The sequence below is a fragment of the Vicia villosa genome, linkage group LG2, assembly GCF_029867415.1.
Source record: "Vicia villosa cultivar HV-30 ecotype Madison, WI linkage group LG2, Vvil1.0, whole genome shotgun sequence".
NCBI lineage: Eukaryota > Viridiplantae > Streptophyta > Magnoliopsida > Fabales > Fabaceae > Vicia > Vicia villosa.
The window spans coordinates 140,631,213-140,637,486 of record NC_081181.1 but is presented as its reverse complement, the minus strand read 5'-3'; the positions used below and the strand labels follow the sequence as shown (position 1 = coordinate 140,637,486).

At 39.2% G+C, this 6,274-nt stretch overlaps 2 long non-coding RNA genes across 2 annotated transcripts; both read left to right on the top strand.

The window, feature by feature from the left end:
* The first annotated feature begins 3,557 nt into the window (after nucleotides 1-3,557).
* Nucleotides 3,558-4,568, top strand: LOC131646917 (uncharacterized). Its single transcript, XR_009297678.1, has 3 exons — nucleotides 3,558-3,674; nucleotides 3,977-4,087; nucleotides 4,534-4,568. It is a non-coding gene; the product is annotated as an uncharacterized LOC131646917 (long non-coding RNA).
* A 2-nt stretch (nucleotides 4,569-4,570) lies between these two features.
* Nucleotides 4,571-5,103, top strand: LOC131646918 (uncharacterized). Its single transcript, XR_009297679.1, has 2 exons — nucleotides 4,571-4,633; nucleotides 4,731-5,103. It is a non-coding gene; the product is annotated as an uncharacterized LOC131646918 (long non-coding RNA).
* Nucleotides 5,104-6,274: the final 1,171 nt, after the last annotated feature.

The following is a 6,274-nucleotide window of genomic DNA, read 5'->3' as shown; positions in this document are numbered from 1 at the left end:
TTGTTACGTTTATTGACGACTTTAGTAGGAAGCTTTGGACACATCTTATCAAGAGGAAGGATGAGTTATTTGAAGTGTTCAAGAGTTTCAAATCCATGGTGGAGCGTCAAAGCGGTCGGAAGCTCAAAATTATCAAAACGGATGGTGGAGGTGAATATACCTCTAGTGAGTTTGGGAATTTTTGTGATCTTGAGGGTATTATGCGTGAGGTGGTGCCTCCATATACGCCTCAACAAAACGGAGCTGCCGGGAGGAAAAATCGTACAATAATGAACATGGTGCGTAGTATGCTTTGTGGGAAGAAGTTGCCTAAGGAATTGTGGGGTGAGGCCGTGTCTACAACCACCTACTTGTTGAATAGGTGTCCTACTAAGAAGCTGGAGAAGATTACACCAGAAGAGGTTTGGAGTGGTTTCAAACCGAGTGTGAGTCATTTGCGCATTTTTGGAGCGATTGCATATCGTCATGTACCGAATCAACTTAGAAAGAAGTTGGATGATAAAGGTGAGAAATTGATATTTGTTGGATATCACTCTACGGGAGGTTACAAGCTATTTGATGAGAGGAATCAAAAAATTGTGATAACCCGGGATGTGCAGTTTGATGAAATAAAAACTGCTGAAACAGTAGGTGAACAACAGCATCAGTTTGTTGCTAATCGGTTACACCCTGCTGAACAGCAGCAGTTTGTTTATTTGTTTGATCCGGAGAATTTCGATGCTGCTGTACCTGCACCTACTGAAGTAGAAAATGATGCTGTGAATAATGGTAAACCAGTGAGGCAAAGAGCCTTGCCTCATAGACTCCGAGACTGTGAGAGATTCCAAGATAATGAAGTGAATAATGATGGTTGTTGGAATTGCGCATAGCAACAATTGGGTGATTTACCAAATGGATGTGAAATCTGCGTTTTTGAATGGTCCTCTTGATGAGGAGATTTATGTGGGGCAGCCACCCGGTTTCGTGATCAAAAATCAAGAGAAGAAGTACTACAAGCTGTCGCACGCTCGCGAAAAATGAACAGAGTCGCCACCAATATATTTATCCCATAAGGGAAAGGAATATCAGAAAACCTAACAAAGGAAGGAACAGGGTCTTGCGACCAGAGAATCAAGGTACGGGAGTCGGTTACGCAAGGGGAAGGTATTAGCACCCCTCGCGCCCATCGTACTCGATGGTATCCACCTATGTTTGTTTCTATCTAAAGGGTGTGTACTATGTCTATGTCTACATGCGAAATGAATGCAAAAAGAAATACGGGGAAAAGAAGGAATTATTTACAAGTGTGCTCGTTCAAGCCCCGCGACTTGATGCCTACGTATCCTTTTCAGGAATCAGAGCGCCGTAGTTCGGCTCCATAGTTTTGTTTGTTTTTGTGTTTTTTAGTTGGGCGGCGTTAACGTTCGCGCTCTTGCACAAGGGGACAGCCTAGGATGCAATGGAGCGGAAATAACGGTGCCCTTAAGAAAGCGAGAGAGAGAGAGAGAGTTTGAGTGTTTCGAGGAAATCCCTTAAGCAAGGGAAACTCGAGTTACTCTTTGGTTGGTGTTTTTTAGGAGTTGGGAACTTACGCCTGAATGGAACCCTTAAGCAAGGGAGCCACAAGCACTCGAACATCCCTTAAGCAAGAGAAGTTACAAGCTTCCATTCCCTTTTTATTAGTCAAAGTATTTATTAGTCATTTTTTATGAGTTTTCTTGGTATTTTTTATGGGATTTTATTCAAGTATTTTTTGGAGTGTTTTATGGTTGAAAAGGAAAAGAACTAACCTAAGAAAACTAGCCTAATATGAATGGGGAATTCTACTTATTATTATTACGGTTTCTACCTAAGGTTAGGATTTAAAAGAAGCATGAAAAATAAAGCACTAAGTAGAATATTAAAAATGGCATGAAAGCATGAAAAGGAACAAGCAGAAAATATAGTAAAATGAATTAAAATACTACTATTTTTATGGTTTTTTCCGAAAGAAATGAGTTCAAAAGATTAATGCCAAAATTAACCCAAAAATCTACTATTTTTATATGATTTTTTTTTTTAATATGAAAAATATCAATTAAAGGGACCAAGATTAATTCCTAAAAATGATCTAAAAGTCTAACAAATATTATTGATTTTATTGTTTTTTATCATCTAAAAAGTATAGTAAAAAGAACTAAATAAAAATCTAAAAACTATCAATTAAGAATGGGGGGTGTGAATTGAGTTTCATGGTGTAAAAAGTAAAATGGGCGCAGGGCCCAAAGTCAAGCCCATAAGCAGTTTTTTCTTTATTATTCTTTCAGAAAAAATGGGCCAAGAGGGGGTGTATCTGGCGAATGGCCCCATGTTATGTTTGTTCAGATTAATTCAACCAGTTTTTTTGTTTTACCATGATAAAAATGAAAACAAAACAAAATAATAAAATGGTAATGGAGAAATTGAGAATTAGGGTTAACGATACCGGTTGGGGATGTCTCAGAAATTCTCCTCCCTCGCTCGTGGTTGAAGACGGCGGCTTCCCTTTTGCTTCTCCGTCGAGCTCTCTTCGATCAACCTCGATTCTCCTCTCTTGCTCTCCAACGTCTCCTCTTACGAACGCCGCCGCACCGGTGAGTGCCTCCTAGAAGTGGTGTCTCCGAAAACTCAACCGATGTTACCTCAGCCACCCTCCGTCTTCGACTCGTCTTCTCCTTCTATTACTCAGTCGCGCAAATTCGATGACGTCTAGAAGCCATTAGCAACGGAATCAGAAATCCACCTTGGCGCATCTCAGGTACTTCTCTACGTTCTTCGCTTCATTGTCTCCGATTCAAACATTCTTCTCTTTGGTTTTTACTTCTTCTTTTTCTTTAGTATTGATGAAATTCTGAGCCTTATTGTTGTTATTGCTTTGTCGGTGAGAATTCAGATATGCCGCGAGCTTGATGATGACCGTGGCGACCTTGAGAAGACGGTGATGCTGCAATTGATTGAAAGGTTGAGTTGTGATTGAAGCTGTCGGAAACAGAAGGTTCGGAGAGAGCTTGTTGATGATGGAGGTGGAGGAGTGAATCGAAGATGGAGGTAAAGAGAGTGTTGAAGGGCAGATGATTGTCGAAGGAAAATGGTGTGAAATAGTGAAGAGTGGAGGTGATGAGTTGAGGCTGATGAAGGCGTGAAGGTTGTGGAGAAAATGATGCTGAGGTTCTGAGATGAAGTTTGAGAAGAAGATGAAGATGGAGAAGATGAGAGAATGTTGAGGATGGAGAAGATGAGAGATTGGAGGGGATGGAGTTGAATTGTGAGAAGTGTGTGGAACTTAGGTTTAGCACATCTCCGTTCAAGGTTCACAAGCAGAACTATGATGAAGATGGTCGTTTTGGTGTGTGTTTGAACTTTAGACTTAGCACCTCTTCTCTCAAAGTTTGCAAGCGAAACAATGACGAAGATATGTGATCCTCCTTTTTTGGTGTGTGAAGCTGCCTTTTTATATGAGCAATGATTGGGTAATGATGATAAATCCTTGAATGTGGGACCTAAATGACAACTTGCAATGAATTTTTTTAATTTCTTGAATGTGGGACTAACATTAGCCTTGGCTCTGCAGGTTTCTTGGTGGTACAAACAAATATGGCAGTGCTGTAGATAACCTGGAGCTGTGACTGAAATACAATGTGGATGGAGGACCGAAACTTATTGGCCATGATCATGAGGTATGGAATACACACGGGACCGGCTTTCTTTGTGAAGTTGAGTTCTGTTAGGAGAATGAATTAGTTATAGGTTTGCAATTCTGTTATTCTTTATTATTGAAGTTGAAGTTAAGCCGGAACTGTTAGTAAAACAGTTAGTAATAGCTGAGGTTCTATTAGCAAGTTAATTGAATGATTAGGAGAATTAGTTATATTCGGTTAGGTTGGCACGAAAGGTGGTTAATTTTGGAACTTGTTTTGTAATTGTTTTTGGTGGTTAGAGACCTAATATATTGACTGGCATCTTGGTATGATATGTGTAGGTGTGGTTTAATTTGTGTATGATGCTGAAAGTGGCATAACGTGTTGTTTGGATATGATTTACCAATGTGTAGGAATGCTGCAGGTTTACAGGGACTGAAATGGTTTTATCTGTGAGTTTCTTTTCCGATTTGCCATGTATATGCTGGGTTTTATTGAATGAGGGTTTGGCTGCATGTGGTATGTGGCTGAACCGTGTTTGGTTAACTGTTAGTAAAGAAGGATTGTTATATAAAATCAGTTAGATGGAGTTTGTTAGTCTGTTGGTAACTGTGGGTTATATGGAAAGTGAATGTGATGTGGAATTAAGGGCTGCAGTGTGTGTATGCATTGAATGGTTCGAAGCAGCGGGCTACTAGATATAGGATGGTTATGGTCTTTGACAGGGCTGCTGTAGGTATTTTTTGTTAATAGGGTTGGACTGAATATGAATGCGACTTGTGTTTGTTTTTATATTTTCTGCTAATGTGAACTGTATGTGTGTTAATACATGATGTAAACTGGATGGGTGGTGTTTGTTATTGGAAATTCTGTCTGACAGTTTCTTTGATTTTTGTAGGTTCGGTTTTGGTGATTTTCTGAATAGTTATGGATTCGATGCCGTTAGTTCCCGTTGGTTATGAAGTGCTGCATGAATTGAAGTGTTTGGAAGTTTGTCAGTAGGTTATGTTTTGATTTGAATGGTATGGTAATGTATTGTGGAATTGTTTATGGTTTGAATTTGGTTTTCTCTGTGGGTTTGATATATATGTGCAGGGTCATATAGTGCAAGGAATTAGCTAGGAGATCATGGAGAGGCTATAAGCTTGATTCAAAGAATTTAGCATGAGGGAACATTGGCAAGTGATGAAATTGAAGTGGAATGGTAGAATAGAACTGTCAGTAGCTGGATTAGTTTAAGATTAGTGCATTTGTGCGACTTGAATTGTCATGTATGTATTGATTTTTATGGTGGAACTTGGATATTGTAAGGAATTGGATTGGATATGAAAATGTAACACTGTAACTAGGAATTAATTGAATTATGGACATGGTTCATGAAATTGTAATGAAACGGTTTGGCAATGAAATGGTTCTTCTTTTTGTAACTATTTGACATGATGTGATGAAGTGATAAGATTTCTTTAAATTGCCTTTGAATATGTTCTTCCCTCCATTCTTCTTTCTCTTTGAATTCAAGAATGCATTCCCTCCTTTTTGCTCGAAATTCAAGAATTCTCTTTTGATCTCCAACACCTTGAATAGATACCAACAAGTATGATATGATGGAACCGAACTGTTCAAAATGAACTTGAGACAAAAAGGTCAACATGTCATAGTTGACTTTGACCTAAGGCCAAAGTTCTTAGCAAATTGCTTCCAAAAGGCTTGCATTAAGATGAAACTTGGAACTTTCTTTTGCTCCTCAAATGTAAACACAAATCCTCTAACCACAATCTGCCCTTGACTAAATCCACTTGAGATCTCCATACTTCTATTCAAATCCTTGAATTCAGAGCGAATGACTCATACCATAAGTGATAACCTGACCACTTTAATGAATATAATCCACATGCTGAGTAAAAGTCTCCGACGATCATAAGGCCCATGCCTCAAGACTTATCTGATAATCCCAAGCATATAGAGTACCTCAATCCATGATCAGTGAAAACCTCTGTTACACAAGCTTGCATAGTGTAGAAACCCTGTACATTGTGAAACCCTAGATCCCATGCTTTAGATGTTTATTTGATGAATGAGTGCAAGGTGTTAGATGCCCTAATGTAAGGTATGTACATGAATGCAAAGTCTAAGCCAGTTAGAAATAAAGGGGTAGGACAAATTTGGGGTATGACAGCTGCCCCTATTTAATCGTCTTATACCTGAAGGTGAGATTGGCGCTAGCCTTTCGAACATTCGAGGTGGAAGAAGATTAAATACCAAGGTACCAGAAATTTGTCCTAAAAAAGAAGATGGTGTAAATGATATCCTTATTTTTGTTTTTGCTTTGGTATCTGCTGGGGAAAGAGAGGAATTTGTTTTTCTGGTGGATATATTTACGGTGAACAATGGATTTGGATGGAGATAGCTTATAACGCGGTAGCGGTGCCGACACGGGGTTTTCAAAGAGAATGGTTGTATGAAACAATGACTGAAAGGAAAAAGATCTCGTACGATCTATGACTCAACATCGACTCGACATCAGGAGAGGATCCCGTACGATCTTCAGGACTGAAATAATAAGATCTCTTACGATCTATGACTCAACATCGACTCGACATCAGGAGAGGATCCCGTACGATCTTCAGGACTGAAAGAAT